A 16,445-nucleotide genomic window follows, 5' to 3' on the forward strand; every position below is an offset into this window, starting at 1 on the left:
GAGGCCTCAAAAATAACACCACACATCTAAAACCCTCTGATCTTTCACAAACCTGACAAAAACAAGCAATGGGGAAAGGATTCCTTATTTAATAAATGGTGTTGGGAAACTGGCTAGCCATATGTAGAAAACTGAAACTGGAACCCTTCCTTACATCTTATACAAAAATTAACTCAAGATGGATTAAAGACTTAAATGTAAGACTTAAAACCATAAAAACCCTGAGAAAAACCTAGGCAATACCATTCACGACTTTGGCATGGGCAAAGACTTCATGACTAAAACACCTAAAGCAATGGCAATAAAAGCCAAAATTGGCGAGTGGGATCTAATTAAACTAAAGAGCTTCTGCACAGCAAAATAAACTATCATCAGAGTGAACAGGCAACCTACAGAATGGGAGAAAATTTTTGCAATCTTTACATCTGACAAAGGGCTAATATCCAGAATCTACAAAGAACTTAAGCAAATTTACAAGAAAAAAAGAAACAACCCCATCAAAAAGTGGGCAAATGATATGAAGAGACATTTCTCAAAAAAAAAAAACATTTGTGCAGCCAACAAACATATAACAAAAAGCTCATAATCACTGGTCTTTAGAGAAACGCAAATCAAAACCACAATGAGATACCATCTCACGCCAGTTAGAATGGCAGTCATGAACAGTCAGGAAACAACAGATGCTGGAGAGCATGTGGAGAAATAGGAACACTTTTACACTTTTGGTGGGAGTGTTAATTAGTTCAACCATTGTGGAAGACAGTGTGACAATTCCTCAAGGATCTAGAACCAGAAATATCATTTGACCCAGCAATCTCATTACTGGGTATGTACCCAAAGGATTATAAATTATTCTACTATAAAGACACATGCACACGTATGTTTGTTGTGGCACTGTTCACAATAGCAAAGACTTGGAACCAACCAAAATGCTCATCAATGGTAGACTGGGTAAAGAAAATGTGGCACACACACCATGGAATACTATGCAGCCATAAAGAAGGATGTGTTCATGTCCTTTGTAGGGACATGGATGAAGCTGAAAACCATCATTCTCAGCAAACTAATACAAGAACAGAAAACCAAACACCACATGTTCTCATTCATAAGTGGGAGTTGAACAATGAGAACACATGGACACAGGGAGGGGAACATCACACACTGGGGCCTGATGGGGGTTGGGGGGCTAGGGGGAGGGATAGCATTAGGAGAAATACTTAATGTAGATTATGGGTTGATGGGTGCAGCAAACCACGATGGCTTGTGTATACCTATGTAACAAACCTGCACATTCTGCACATGTACCCCAGGACTTAAAGTATAATAAAAATAAATTAAATAAATAAATAAATAATAAAAATTGATAAAATTTTTAAAAAAGGGACAAAGAAAACTTTTTTATTTTTCTATTTTTATTTTTTATTATTATACTTTAAGTTCTAGGGTACATGTGCACAACATGCAGGTTTATTACATAGGTATACATGTGCCATGTTGGTGTGCTGCACCCGTTAACTCATCGTTTACATTAGGTATATCTCCTAATGCTATCCCTCCCTCCTCCCCCCTCACCCCACCCACAACAGGCCCCGGTGAGTGACATTCTCCACCCTGTGTCCAGGTGTTCTCGTTGTTCAATTCCCACCTATGAGTGAGAACATGTGGTGTTTGGTTTTCTGTCCTTGCGATAGTTTGCTCAGAATGATGGTTTCCAGCTTCATCCATGTCCCTACAAAGGACATGAACTCATCCTTTTTTATGGTTACATAGTATTCCATGGTGTATATGTGCCACATTTTAGGACAAAGAAAGTCTTTAAAATAGCCAGAGAAAAAGGGAAATTACCTTCAGAGAAGCAAAATTTAGTTGAATTGCTAGCTTTTTTAGCACAAGTACAGAGGCCAGAAGATGTGGAATGATAATTTCCTTGAGCTGAAAATCACCATCAACAGAGAATTCTATACTCAGCAAACACTATCTTCAAGAATAAATGTAAAATCATAACGTTTTCAAGCAAGCAAACTTTGAGAAAATTTGTCATGAGATTGACCCTAAATAAAAATATAAAGACTATTATTCAGACAAAAGGAAAATGACTATAAGACCTGAGATTCTGGAATCAATACAGAGAAATAAACATTATTTAAATATGTAGATAAATCTGTATGGACATTGACTGTATAAAACTTGTAAAGTGTAAAGAAAACATAGTGTTAAAATACATAGTAACCTTAGCTTATAAAAGAGAGAAGTGGCAAATGGAGTAGCGCTCAAAGATTCCCATATTGTTCAGGAGAACAGCCAAAGCACCAGTTATGGTTAGATTTGATAGGTCATTGTTGCATGTTGTAATTTCTAGAGTAACCACTATGAGTAGTCAATAAGCATGTGACTCCCAAAATGACAAAGGAGGAAAATAATAATTTTTAAAATAATCAATCTAAAGGAAGCCAAGGCAGCAGGAAGAAAAAAAGGAAACATAAAATACGTTGTAGCAAGCCATCTTGTTTGTTTGAGTGAATCAGAAAGGAGGCCGCAGCTGTGTTGGCGGCGGGAGCTGCTTCGAAGCTACACCTCACAAGGGTAACCCCCTTTCCCTGTCCCCTCCCCCGACCCTTTTCCCCTCCCCGGGCCACCCAGCCCGGCCAACTCCCAGCGGAGAGCAAGGTTTCCTTCTATTTTCATAGCCAACCAGAACAATGTTCTACGCACATTTTGTCTTCAGTAAAAGAGGGTCTCTGGCCAAAATTTGGCTAGCGGCCCATTGGGATAAGAAGCTAACCAAAGCCCATGTGTTTGAGTGTAGTTTAGAGAGCAGCATGGAAAGTATCACCTCACCAAAGGTGAAAACAGCATTACGACATCAGGATATCTCTTACTGGGAGTAGTTCGAATCTATCACAGGAAAGCTAAATACCTTCTTGCAGACTGTAATGAAGCATTCATTAAGATAAAGATGGCTTTTCTGTCAGGCATTGTTAACCTGCCTGAGGAAAATCGGGAAGCAGCTTATAATGCTATTACTTCACCTGAAGAATTTCATGACTTTAATCAGCCACTACCTGACTTAGATGACATTGATGCGGCCCAGCAGTTCAGCTTGAATCAGTGTAGAGTGGTAGAGAGAACCATGAGAGAAGAAATTGAGAGCATCAGTATTTTACAAGAAAATGAATTTGGCGATTTTGGAAAGGATGATTGTTAGATAATGAGCGAAGGCAGTGCTTTTGACGACGAGGACGTGTTAGTAAGCACTACTGCATCTAACCTCCTATTAGAGTCTGAACAGAGCACCAGCAATCTGAATGAGAAAATTAACCATTTAGAATATGAAGACCAATATAAGGATGATAATTTTGGAGAAGGAAATGATGGTGGAATATTAGATGACAAACTTACTGGTAATAATGATAGCAGTATCTTTGATGATCCCCCTGCCCTCTCTGAGGCATGGGTGATGTTGCTGTAGCAGCCTACAACGATATGGGTGAGGATAAGGTATCAATGGGTAGGCCTGATAGCTCTAATTTAGTGGATCCACTGAGCCAATGCAAACTATGACTGATCAAACAACACCGGTTCCAAATGAGGAAGAAACATTTGCATTGGAACCTATTGATGTAACTATTAAAGAAACAAAAGCCGAGAGGAAGAGGAAGCTAATTGTTGACAGTGCCAAAGACTTGGATAACAAGACAATCAGAGCCCAACTTAGTGATTATTCTGATACTGTTACTGCTTTGGATGTGGCACCACCCACCAAGAAACTGATGATGTGGAAAGAGACAGGAGGAGTAGAAAAACTGTTTTATTTGCCTGCTCAGCCTTTGTGGAATAATACACTACTGAAGCTTTTTACATGCTGTTTTACACTGCTTCTACCAGAAGACCTTAGAAAAAGGAGGAAAGGAGGAGAGGCAGATAATTTGGATGGGTTCCTCAAAGAATTTGAAAATCCAGAGGTTCCTGGAGAGGACCAGCAACAGCATCATCAGCAGTGTGATGTTTTCAGTAAGCCCATTTTGGAAGAGCCAAGCCACCTCCAGGAGTCAGTGATGGAGGCCAGCAGAACAAACCTGGATGAGTCAACTACGGCTCCACCACCACCTCAGGGAGTTAAGTGAAAAGCTGGACAAAGTGACCCAGAGCCTGTGATGCTTCCTCAGCAGGTGGAACAGATGGAAATACCACCTGTAGAACTTCACCCAGAAAAACCTACAAAATACGTCAGCGACTACCAGAGTTAGAACTTCTGCCAGAAAAAGAGATGGAGAAAGAGAAAGAAAAAGAAAATGATGGAGAGGAAGAGGATGAAGATGTTTCAGGTGATGATCAAGATCAGGAAGAAAGAAGATGGAACAAAAGGACTCAGCAGGTGCTTTGTGGTCTTCAGCAAGCTTTTGCCAAAACTGGAGCTGAATCTTTCAGTTTGCTTGAGTTATGTTGAAACACGAACAGAAAACAAGCTGTCACAAAGCTCTACAGCTTCTTGGTTCTTTTTTTATGATTTTATTTATTTATTTATTTTTTAATTTATTTATTATTATTATACTTTAAGTTGTAGGGTACATGTGCATAACGTGCAGGTTTGTTACATATGTATACTTGTGCCATGTTGGTCTGCTGCACCCATCAACTCGTCATTTACATCAGGTATAACTCCCAATGCAATCCCTCCCCCCTCCCCCCTCCCCATGATAGGCCCCAGTGTGTGATGTTCCCCTTCCTGAGTCCAAGTGATCTCATTGTTCAGTTCCCACCTATGAGTGAGAACATGCGGTGTTTGGTTTTCTGTTCTTGTGATAGTTTGCTAAGAATGATGGTTTCCAGCTGCATCCATGTCCCTACAAAGGACGCAAACTCATCCTTTTTTATGGCTGCATAGTATTCCATGGTGTATATGTGCCACATTTTCTTAATCCAATCTGTCACTGATGGACATTTGGGTTGATTCCAAGTCTTTGCTATTGTGAATAGTGCTGCAATAAACATACGTGTGCATGTGTCTTTATAGCAGCATAATTTATAATCCTTTGGGTATATCCCCAGTAATGGGATGGCTGGGTCATATGGTACAAAGACTTCATGTCTAAAACACCAAAAGCAACGGCAGCAAAAGCTAAAATTGACAAATGGGATCTAATTAAACTAAAGAGCTTCTGCACAGCAAAAGAAACTACCATCAGAGTGAACAGGCAACCTACAGAATGGGAGAAAATTTTTGCAATCTACTCATCTGACAAAGGGCTAATATCCAGAACCTACAAAGAACTCAAACAAATTTACAAGAAAAAAACAAACAACCCCATCAAAAAGTGGGCAAAGGATATGAACAGACATTTCTCAAAAGAAGACATTCATACAGCCAACAGACATATGAAAAAATGCTCATCATCACTGGCCATCAGAGAAATGCAAATCAAAACCACAATGAGATACCATCTCACACCAGTTAGAATGGCGATCATTAAAAAGTCAGGAAACAACAGGTGCTGGAGAGGATGTGGAGAAATAGGAACACTTTTACACTGTTGGTGGGATTGTAAACTAGTTCAACCATTATGGAAAACAGTATGGCGATTCCTCAAGGATCTAGAACTAGATGTACCATATGACCCAGCTTCTTGGTTCTTAAAAAGCAGCAAGCTATTGAGCTGACACAGGAAGAACCATACAGTGACATCAACGCAACACCCGGACCAAGGTTCCATATTATATGAGGAGTTAGAAGCATTATAGCTAGTGTTCATTTCACTAGTGCTGCAAATTGCCCCCATGTGTAGGCGACACAAAACCCTTTGAGAAAACTTAGATTTTTGTCTGTACAAAGTCGTTGCCTTTTTCTTTCTTCATCTTTTTTCCAGTATATTAAATTTGTCAATTTCATCTTTGAGGGAAACTGATTAGATGAGTTGTGTTTGTGTTCTAATGGAGAAAACAGTACCCCAGGAACTCAGAAGATTATTTTAACAGTTCAGAACAGATGTGTACAATATTGGTGCATGTAATAATGTTGAGTAGCAGTCAAAAGTCAGGATTTTATCTTAGTTGTTTATTACTGCATTAAGAAGGAAAACCTGTCTAGGAAAATGCCTGACAGTTTAATTTATAATTATGGTATAAGTCTTTGACAAGAAAAAAAAAAAAAAAACCCTTTCCATCAGTAACACTGGCAATCTTCTTGTTTACCATTCTCCTTAGGGATGGCATCTGAAACAACAAAGGTCACCCTCTTGAGATTCGTTTTAAGTGTAATTATGGAATTACACTTAGGTGTACATGAAACTGTGTTGTGACTGATGCGCTTCAGCTACGAAAGATAGGACTGACTTGGTTTAAAGTGTTCTATTTTGTGAATCATTCCATTTGAGTCTTTCTGATGAACTTCGCTATCCTGAAATCTGTTATTTTAGTGAGGCTCCAAAATGAGCAGAAATAGGCTTCATTACAGTAGAGTGACTATTAAAAAATATAACTTTCTAGGAGCTCTAAATCAAACTTTAAAAAGATGTTTGGACATATTTGAGTATTCACATCATGAAAATAGAAATTGCCCTGCCTACTGTTAGAACAGACTAATGGGAAATTATACTTAACCTTTAAACAGACAATGCTGTAAAAGCTAATGGTTTCTCTGATATTTATTATAAGTTTTAGTACTGATCTCCTTTTCCAGTGCTGCACACTCCTGTGTTTGGAACTTTAATAGCTTTGCAACAAAATCCTATATCCAGTTTCCTATAATTTAATTAAAGAAAAACACATCCAAATAAAGGCTTTATTATGTTTTATTATTATTATACTTCAAGTTCTGGGGTACATGTGCAGAACGTGGAGATTTGTTACATAGGTATTCATGTGTAAAGGCTTTATTATTAACAGAGCAGATAGCATCAGAAATCATGTGACTATTATGATTATCAGAATATGTCTTAACTTTTAGGGCAAAATTAACACTGAAAGTTCTAGCTTAGTGTTGACACCTTTGTGGGAAAAGAGAAATCACTTTTGAAACTCAGACTTCAATAATTTAAAATTATTGAAGACCATAATTTAAAATTATGTGAAATGTTTTAAATTTGTGAACTCCTAATTACTATCTTAATGATTCGTTTTCTTGAGAGTGATAATTGTATAAGATGCTATTGCAGCTTTATTTTCAATATGACACGCCTGTAAACCATGGAGTTTTCCCTGTTTGTCAATAAACATTGCAGATAATTAAATGTTTGATTTTAGAAAGGTCATTAGTTTCTTGTTACACATTTTGTTAGTACGGTTTTCATTGCTTATCGGGTTTCATTTTGTTCTTGGAAATAGTTGATGCTATGTCACGTATAACTTTTCTAATAAAAGTTGTGTTATAAGCTGTAAAAAAAATAGGTTGGAGCAGGGGAAATGGAAACCACCTAGTAAGATGATAGATTTAGAACCATATATATGTTGAATTGTCACAATGTAAATGGATTAAATTTTTGACCTAAAAGGTGATTGTCATATTGGATTTTTAAAAATTTAACTATATGCTACTTACAAGAAGCACATGTGGAATATAAAGATAAAAATGGTCAAAAATAAAAGATGGAAAAAAGAAGTGTTTTATAGCACTAACGTAATGAAAGTTACTATATCTATTTTAATATCAAGAGAAAAATTAAAGCCAAAGGTATTACTAAATTTAAAGAAAGTGACTCCACAATGATAAAAAAATTAATTTGCCATGTACAAGTAATAATTGTAACATTGTATATACCTCATCATGGCCTCAGTATACAGGTATCTCTTTTTATAGGAAGCTTTAATATCCAAATATTTGCTACATTAACTTTAAAAAATTGTTATGCCATATTTCTATTCAAGGGGGAAAAATATGTTAGAATCTACATATGCATCACAGTAACAACTATTCAAGTTGCCCATGAGTCCAGGTGAGAAGATGTTCAGTACTACCAGCTTCCCAATCCTTTCCCCAATTGCTTATCCCTTTATAGGCTCCTACTGCCAGATACTTCTGAGTATCAATCAATATAGGCTCAATTTGGATGATGGGTTTCTTCTTTATATTATGATATTTTCAGTGCAATGAAAAAGAATAACATAATTTGTATCATATATCACTCAACTTTTGCATATAGTCATGCCCACTAATAAGTTTAATATGTACTAAATAGTTAGGTAATTTGTTTTAAAGTATGGCCTATTATGCAGAAATCCTTTGTGGATATATATTAATGACCGTTTGAGTAGTTGTTTAGAAAATTTGGTGAGGTTTTTATATAAAATAAAAATAAACTATCATTATTATTGCCATTTAAAATGATGAATTACAGGCTCTAGTTATCTCAAACTTTGCTAACCATCATATTTTCAGGAATAGATTAGATTTGGGTAACAAGAGATGCTTGCAAGCAAAGAAAGATTTGACAAAACTTAAATCAGAAATAGACAAATTCCTAATCAGCGAGAGATCTTAACACCTATTTCTCAGAAATAAAACAAGTAAACCAATAATATAGGATATAGCAGTATCAAACACCATGCTTGCCAAACTTGATCGAATCAACATATATAAAATGCCAAACCCCTAACTGCAGAATAAAATTTATTTCCAGGACACATTAAACATTTACAAAAATTAATTTTTTCCTGAGTCATAAAATGGTTTTAATATGTTTCAAAGACATGAAATCATTTTGAAAACTAGGAAAATATAAGCTGTACTGTACAGAAATGCAAACTTAGGGGATAAAAAATATAATGAGTATAAGGAATGGATTACAATAGAAGTCAGGAAAGTGGCTACCTTTAAAAAAGAGAAAGGATGGCTGGCCGCGGTGGCTTATGCCTGTAATCCCAGCACTTTAGGAGGCCGAGGCGGGAAGATCACGAGGTCAGGGGATCAAGACCAACCTGGCTAACATGGTGAAACCCCGTCTCTACTAAAAATACAAAAAACTAGCCAGGCGAGGTGGCGGGCGCCTGTAGTCGCAGCTACTCGGGAGGCTGAGGCAGGAAAATGGCTTGAAGCTGGGAGGCAGAGCTTGCAGTGAGCTGAGATGGCGCCACTGCACTCCAGCCTGGGCGACAGAGCGAGACTCTGGCTCAAAAAAAAAAAAAAGAGAGAGAGAGAGAGAAAAAGGATTTGAATTAGGAAAAGCTTCTAGGCAACAGGCTTCTAGGATTCTGACAATATTTTGTATTTGACATGAGTGGTGATATTTGCTTGAAATAATTCTTCATAAATGTTATTAAAAATATACTAGCATGGACCATAAAATACCATAGATGGCTTGGTATGACGTTTATAGTACAGACCCTCAGTGAAGTTTCTGGCATCTAATTAAGGTAAGTTGCTAAACATCTAATTAAAGTATCTAATTAAGGTAAGTTGCTAAACCTGTACCAACCTACCACCAATAAAAAGGCATGGCATTTATTGGGCCACTGTGGATTTGGAAAAAACATACACCTCATTTGCGTGTGGTATCCTGGTCCGTATACCAACTGGCATTAAATCCTTCAAGCTTTGAGAGGGACCAAGCATAAGAGAAGGATCTCCAGCTCATTCAGGATGCAGAGCATGTAATTCTGCCACTGGGCACTTATGACCAAGCAGATCCTATATTGTCGAAGTGACTGTGGCAAATCAAGAGGTTGAATTGAGATTGTCAAGCCTCTTTAAAAGAACCACATCTGTGGGCCCTTTGGCTTGGAGTAAGGTCATGCCCTCTTTAACAAGTAACTAGTTTCTTCTTAAAAAATAATTATTGATCTAATATAGGGCCCTAGTAGCGACAGCATACCTGACCATGTGTAATAGTTCGTATTTACACTGCTATAAAGAACTACCTGAGACAGCATAATCTGTGAGGAAAAGGGGTTTAATTGACTCACAGTACTGGAGGCTGGAGGAAGTATGATAAGAGGCCTAAGGAAACTTACAATCATGGTGGAAGGCAAAGGGAAAGCAAGCATGTCTTACCATGGTGGTAGGGGAGAGACAGAGAGACAGAGAGAAAGAGAAAGAGAAAGAGAGAGAAAGAGAAGGGAGGAAGAGCTACACACTTATCAAACAACCAGATCTTGTGAGAACTCTATCTCGAGAACAGCAAGGGGGAAGTCTGCTCCCATAATTCAGTCACCTCCCACCAGGCTCCTCCTCTGACATGTGGGGATTACAGTTTGAGATGAGATTTCAGTGGGGACACTGAGCCAAACCATGTAATTCCACCCCTGGTCCCTCCCAAATCTCATGTCCTTTTCACATTTCAAAACCAATTGCCAACAGGTCAGAATTAATTCTTGCAAGCCAACAGTTCCCCAAAGTCTTAACTCATCCCAGTGTTAACTCAAAAGTCCAAGTGCAAAGTCTCATCTGAGACAAGTCCCTTCTGCCTATGAGCCTATAAAATCAAAAACAAGTTTGTTACTTTCAAGATAAAATGGGGGTACAGACATTGGGTAAATGTTCCCATTCCAAAAGGGATAAATTGGCCAAAATAAAGAGGCTACAGGCCCTGTGCAAGTCCAAGACTCAGCAGGGCAGTTATTAAATCTTTTTTTTTTTTTTTTTTTTTTTGAGACAAGGTTTAGCTCTGTCACCCAGGCTGGAGTGCACTGGCACAATCTCAACTCACTGCAACCTCCACCTCACAGACTCAAGCAATTCTCTTGCCTCAGCCTTCCAAGTAGCTGGGACTACAGGCACATGCCACCGCGCATGGCTAATTTTTGTATTGTTCATACAGAAAGTGTTTTGCCATGTTGCCCAGGCTGGTCTCAAACTCCTGAGCTCAGGTGATTTGCCCACCTTGGCCTCCCAAAGTTCTGGAATTACAGGCATGAGCTACCACACCCAGCTTCATTAAATCTTAAAGCTCCAAAATAATCTATTTTGATTCCATGTGTCACTGGAACATCCAGGGTACTTGCATCCAGGGTACACTGATGCAAGAAGTGGGCTACCAAGGCCTTGGGCAGTTCAGCCCCTGTGGCTTTGCAGGGTACAGTACCTGCAGCTGCTTTCACAGGCTGGCATTGAGTCCCTACAGCTTTTCCAGGTGCATGGTGCAAACTGTCAGTGGATACAGATCTTGGGTCTGGAGGATGGTGGCCCTCTTCCCACAGCTCCATCAGGCAGTGCCCCAGTGGGGACTCTTTGTGGGGTCTCCAACCCCACATGTCCTCTCTGCATTGCCCTAGTAGAGATTGTCTTCAAAAGGACTCACCCCTGGAGCAGACTTCTGCCTGCACATCCAGGTGTTTCCATACATCCTCTGAAATCTAGACAGAGGCTCCCAAATCAACTCTTGTCTTTGGTGCACCCACAGGCCCAGCAACACGTGGAAGCCACCAAGGCTTTGGACTTGCACCCTCCAAAGCAATGGCCTGGACTGTGCTTTGACCTTTTAGCCATAGCTAGAGATGGAGCAGCTGGGACGAAGGGACCATGTCCCAAGGCTGCACAGAGCAGCAGAGCCCTGGACTCAGCCTGTGAAACCACTTTTCCCTCCTAGGACTCCAAGTCTGTGATGGGAGGGGCTACTGAGAACATTTCTGAAATGACCTGAAGACATTTTCCTCATTAGCATTTGGCTCCAGTTTCTCTTTACTTATGCAAATTTCTGCAGCAGGCTTGACTTTCTCTCCAGAAAATGGGTCTTTCTTTTCTACTACATGGCTGGGCTACAGAGTTTCCAAGCCCTTGTGCTCTGCTTTCCTCTTAAAGATAAGTTGCAGTTTCAGATAATCTCTGTTCAGATATATGAGCCTACAGTTTTAGAAACAGCCAGGTCACATCTCAAATGCTTTGCTGTTTAGAAATTTCTTCTGCCAGATACCTTAAATCATCTCTCTCAAGTTCAGAGTTCCATATATCTCTAGGGCAGAGATAAAATGCCACCAGTCTCTTCACTAAAGCATAGCAAGAGTGACCTTTTCTCCTATATCCAACAAGTTCCTCATCTCCATCTGAGAGCACCTCAGCCTGGACTTTATTGTCCATATCACTATCAGCACTTTGGTCAAAACCATTTGACAAGTCTCTTAGAAGTTCCGAGCTTTCCCACATCTTCCTGTCTTCTTCTGAGCCCTCCAAGCTGTTCCAACCTCTGCCCATTACCCAGTTTCAAAGTCACTTCCACATTTTCATGTGGAATTTCATGTGGGGTATCTTTATAGCAGTGCTCCACTCTCCTGGTACCAATTTTCTGTAGTAGTCCATTTTTACACTGCTATAAAGAACTACCTGAGAATGGGTAATTTATGAAGAAAGGTGGTTCAACTCACAGTTCTGCAGACTGAAGGAAACATGACTGGGAGGCCTTGAGAAGCTTACAATCATGGTGAAAGGCAAAGGGAAAGCAAATACATCTTACCATGATGGCAGGAGAGAGCAAGAGAAGGAAGAGCTACACACTTATCAAACAACCAGATCTTGTGAGAACTTTATCATAAGAACAGAAAGGGGGAGGTCTGCCCCCATGAATCAATCACTTCCCTTGAGGCCCCTCCTCTGACACATGGGGATTACAGTTCAAGATAAGATTTGGGTGGGGACACAGAGCCAAACCATATCACCACTTATAAAGACCTTCATCAACTGTGTTAGTTGATATATCATGGGAAATATTGGAGCATTTTAAATAGGATTAGACATAAATTGGTTTCAAAACACAGTGATTCACAGTCTCTGTATGCTTATCCTGCCATAATGTTATTTCTCCCTAAATCCTCCCCTGTGACCTCCTAGGGAGTTCTCTATGACTAGTTATCTCAGAAGGAAAGAAAGTTTTGTTTTCAGATGGTTATGCTCATTATTTGGCACTTACTAGAGGTAGACTGCTGGAAGTTATAGCTCTACTCAGAACTAGCTCAGAAAGTCTGTGAAAAATGGAAACCTTCTCACTGGGAGTAACTTCAAACTGTACATCTGATGGTTCACTTTGCCTAGAAGGAATGATGGCTTGAGATAAGGTTCTGTATCAATTCACAGTTAGTGCCTGATGGTTTGGCTGAGTGCTCAGGGGCTTTGAAAGAATAAGGTTGCAGAATTAATATCAAGGAGGTTTGGGTAGGAAGTATGAGGTTATGCCTCTCAGAATAGACTCAGAGTATGAAGGATACTTGCTAATCCATGTGAATACTCTCCACTGAGGAGGAGGCTTGTTCATTGCATTTTTTTGTTTTCCTGTTACATAATAAACCCGAATGAAAGCAGTCCTAAATAAGCGTAAGCAGTTATCCTCACCGATTTGCTAACACAGTTTAGCTTTTCTTGTCTGGATTAATTCAAGGCCACAAAGAAAATATAATAAACTCTTAAAAGTATTATAGAATGCATATGCTGCATTCTTTAAACAAAATGTAGTAAGAAATTTTCATTATAGAAGCCAAAAACTGATCTATTCTCATAAAAATTTTAAAACACTGTACTGAATAACTCCTAGACTAAGAAAAAGTTGTTCCCACAATTATCACTATGTAAAAATGAGAAATAATGAGATCATTAAATTTCAAAAGCTGTTGGGTTAAAATAATACCCAAAGTAAAAATGTAGCCTTTAATGTTTTATTTGTGAAAAAAGACTGAAGATCAATGAATTCCTTTATATTAATTTAGTTTAAGAAGCTAGATAAAATTAAAATAAATCCAAAGAAAGAAGAATCAATTAATAACCAAAACAGCAATTAATTAAACAGAAAAAAGTACATATAATCAGAAAAGCTGAGTCTCTTTTTTAAAGTACATTTAATGTAACTTTGACAAGCTTGATCAAGTTAAAAAAGATACATGCAAAATTAATTAAAAGTAAAAATGCTACACATTCTTCAGATGCAAGGGTAGATTAAAGTTATATACATACACTATTCACAGATTAAATCGACAAATTAAAAATTAATGTGAAATATATGATTGTCTAACAAATACTATATTAACTAAGAAGAGTTCTAAGTCTCAAAATCATAGAATAAAAGAAAAATATGGCCAAAGAAGTAGTCTTAAATAGGGAGCAAGTCCAGAGAATTTTACAGATAAATTTAACTACTTCTAAGAAATATACACTTACATTACAGACAAATTTAACCACATTGTTCAGAGAATAGAAGATGAAAAGCACTCTGACTCATTCTATGAAGCTAGCATAAAGTGATTCCAAACTAGGATAGCACCAAAAGGAAAAATATGGGCCATCTCACTTAAGGATAGTGATGTTAAGGCCAAATATAACAATGTATTTAAAGAATGCTGTAGCACAACCATACCAGATCTAGTCAATCAGCACTCACACCCATTCCCACCTCCTTTGTTGTGCCGGCCAGTGCTTCAAAGTCTGGAAAGCTATGAACACCATTTTTTAGACTTTCTTTCAATTATGTTATTGATGTAAATGTGGAACCTATTAAATTCAATAGCATGAGATGTGGAAAGTAAAAACAAAGCAGGGGCTAATTTCTTGCTGGTGTTTCTGCTGATGAACAAGATCACAGATTGCGATTTTCCAGATGTACTTGTTAAGGCTAGATGGAGTATCCAGTGTCTAGTCAGCAGCTTCATTATGGTGATGGTGGCATGAAGACAAAGACACCTTCTGGATCCCAGGAGCACAACAATTTCAGTGTGATGTTGAACACAAAGGTATCAGTCAAGAACCCCAAACTTCCATTAATCTAGCCTCCAGTGGATTTTATATTCCAATTATTTTTCAAATTTGCACTTTGCACAATAGCATATTAATCATAATTTTTTTTTAGAGGGAGTTTTGCTCTTGTCTCCCAGGCTAAAGTGCAATGGCACAGTCTCGGCTCACTGCAATCTCCGCCTCCCGGTTCAAGTAATTCTCCTGCCTCAGCCTCCCAAGTAGCTGGGATTACAGGCACGCACCACCATGCCTGGCTAATTTTTGTATTTTTAGTAGAGACGGAGTTTTGCCATGTTGGCCAGGCTGGTCCCAAACTCCTGACCTCAGGTGATCTGCCCCCTTTGGCCTCCCAAAGTGCTAGGATTATGGGCATGAGCCACCGTGCCCGACCTGATCATAATTTTAGATTCATCCTATGCTATCCTCTTTACAGTCTTGTTTCATTTTGTTTTGTTTTGTTTGATATTTATGTTAACTTCACTGTCCAATACAAAAACTAGAATTTTAGAACACCTCTTCATTTTAATACCCAAATGTCATAGACCTTGAATATCTCTCAATACAGCATTTTTTGAGTAGTATTTATGTAAGGAAAATGTATATTTATGTACTTTCCAAAGCAGTTCTACAAAGTTAAACACAAATCAGTAATGTATATGGAATCTTATTGATCTATATTTCCTCCCACTTTTGGAATTATATTTTTTAATTTCATCATTAAAATTGGAATAAAATGATGTCTTATTTTCTTGACTTACAGTTATTACTTTGTGAATGAAGCTGAGCATCTCTATAAAAGCATGTTTTTTGTATGCATTTCCTCATCAAGTGCTTGTTCAAATATTTTGCTCATTTTTTTGTGTTCTAATTAATTTGTGATAGATATTCATATATACTTGGCATTAATACTGTGTCAGTTATAAGTGTTTAAAATATCTTCCTCCAGTCATTTTTATTTTAATTTTCTTTATGGTGTTTTGATGAACAGAAGTCCATAATTTTAGTGTAGGAGATATTTTAATTAATTTATTTTTCACTACACTTTTTTTTCTTATCTTTTAAAATAAATTTTGCTGTGATAGCCTCCAAGATGGCTTCTGGTGATTATCACATTCTGTTATTCATGCCTTTGGGTATTCCCCTTCCTTATTATATCAGATCTGTTTTATGTGACCAATGGGGTAGAGCAGAAGGTATGGTGCATAACTGCTGAGTGTAGTTCATTAAAGACATTACTACTTTTACTTGTTCTTTTGGATCACTTGTTCCAATAGCAGCTGGCCACCATATTGTAAGGAGATTCAGTTAGCCCTATGGATAGTTCCACATGGTCAGAAACTGAGGCCTCCTAGCAATAGCCAACACCAAGTTGCCAGCCATGAGAGTGAACCATCTAGAAAACAGGTCTTTCAACTCTTGTCAGGCCTTCAGATGATTGTACTTCCAACTACCATCCTGACCAAAAAGATTTCTTTATGGTATATTGAGGAAGAAAAGTCATAATTTGCAAAAGATGCTTCCTTATAAATCTTCCAACAAACAAAATAGTGCAGTCTCTGAAACAATAAATGTTTGTGTAATGAAGTGTGAAGAAAGAAAAAAATGAATAACAAGTGAAAGAATGGAACAAAGAGAGGAAGGGTGCATTCTATCATTAGTGGAAAGGAGGAAACTAGAAGATTGATTAAAGGGAAACAGGTATCTTTCCATTTCTATGAACCTCTATAACATAAGGGTTATGTGTAAATTACAGAATGAAATTATCATTTCAGAATAGGTTTCAATTTTAAAGACATCACTGAAA

General features: G+C 38.0%; 1 pseudogene; it reads left to right on the forward strand.

Annotated features, from left to right (window-relative positions):
• The first annotated feature begins 2,558 nt into the window (after window positions 1-2,558).
• On the forward strand, window positions 2,559-5,720 carry LOC112635177 (annotated as a pseudogene).
• The last annotated feature ends 10,725 nt before the right edge of the window (window positions 5,721-16,445 follow it).

This window comes from Theropithecus gelada, chromosome 11 (genome assembly GCF_003255815.1).
Source record: "Theropithecus gelada isolate Dixy chromosome 11, Tgel_1.0, whole genome shotgun sequence".
Lineage (NCBI taxonomy): Eukaryota > Metazoa > Chordata > Mammalia > Primates > Cercopithecidae > Theropithecus > Theropithecus gelada.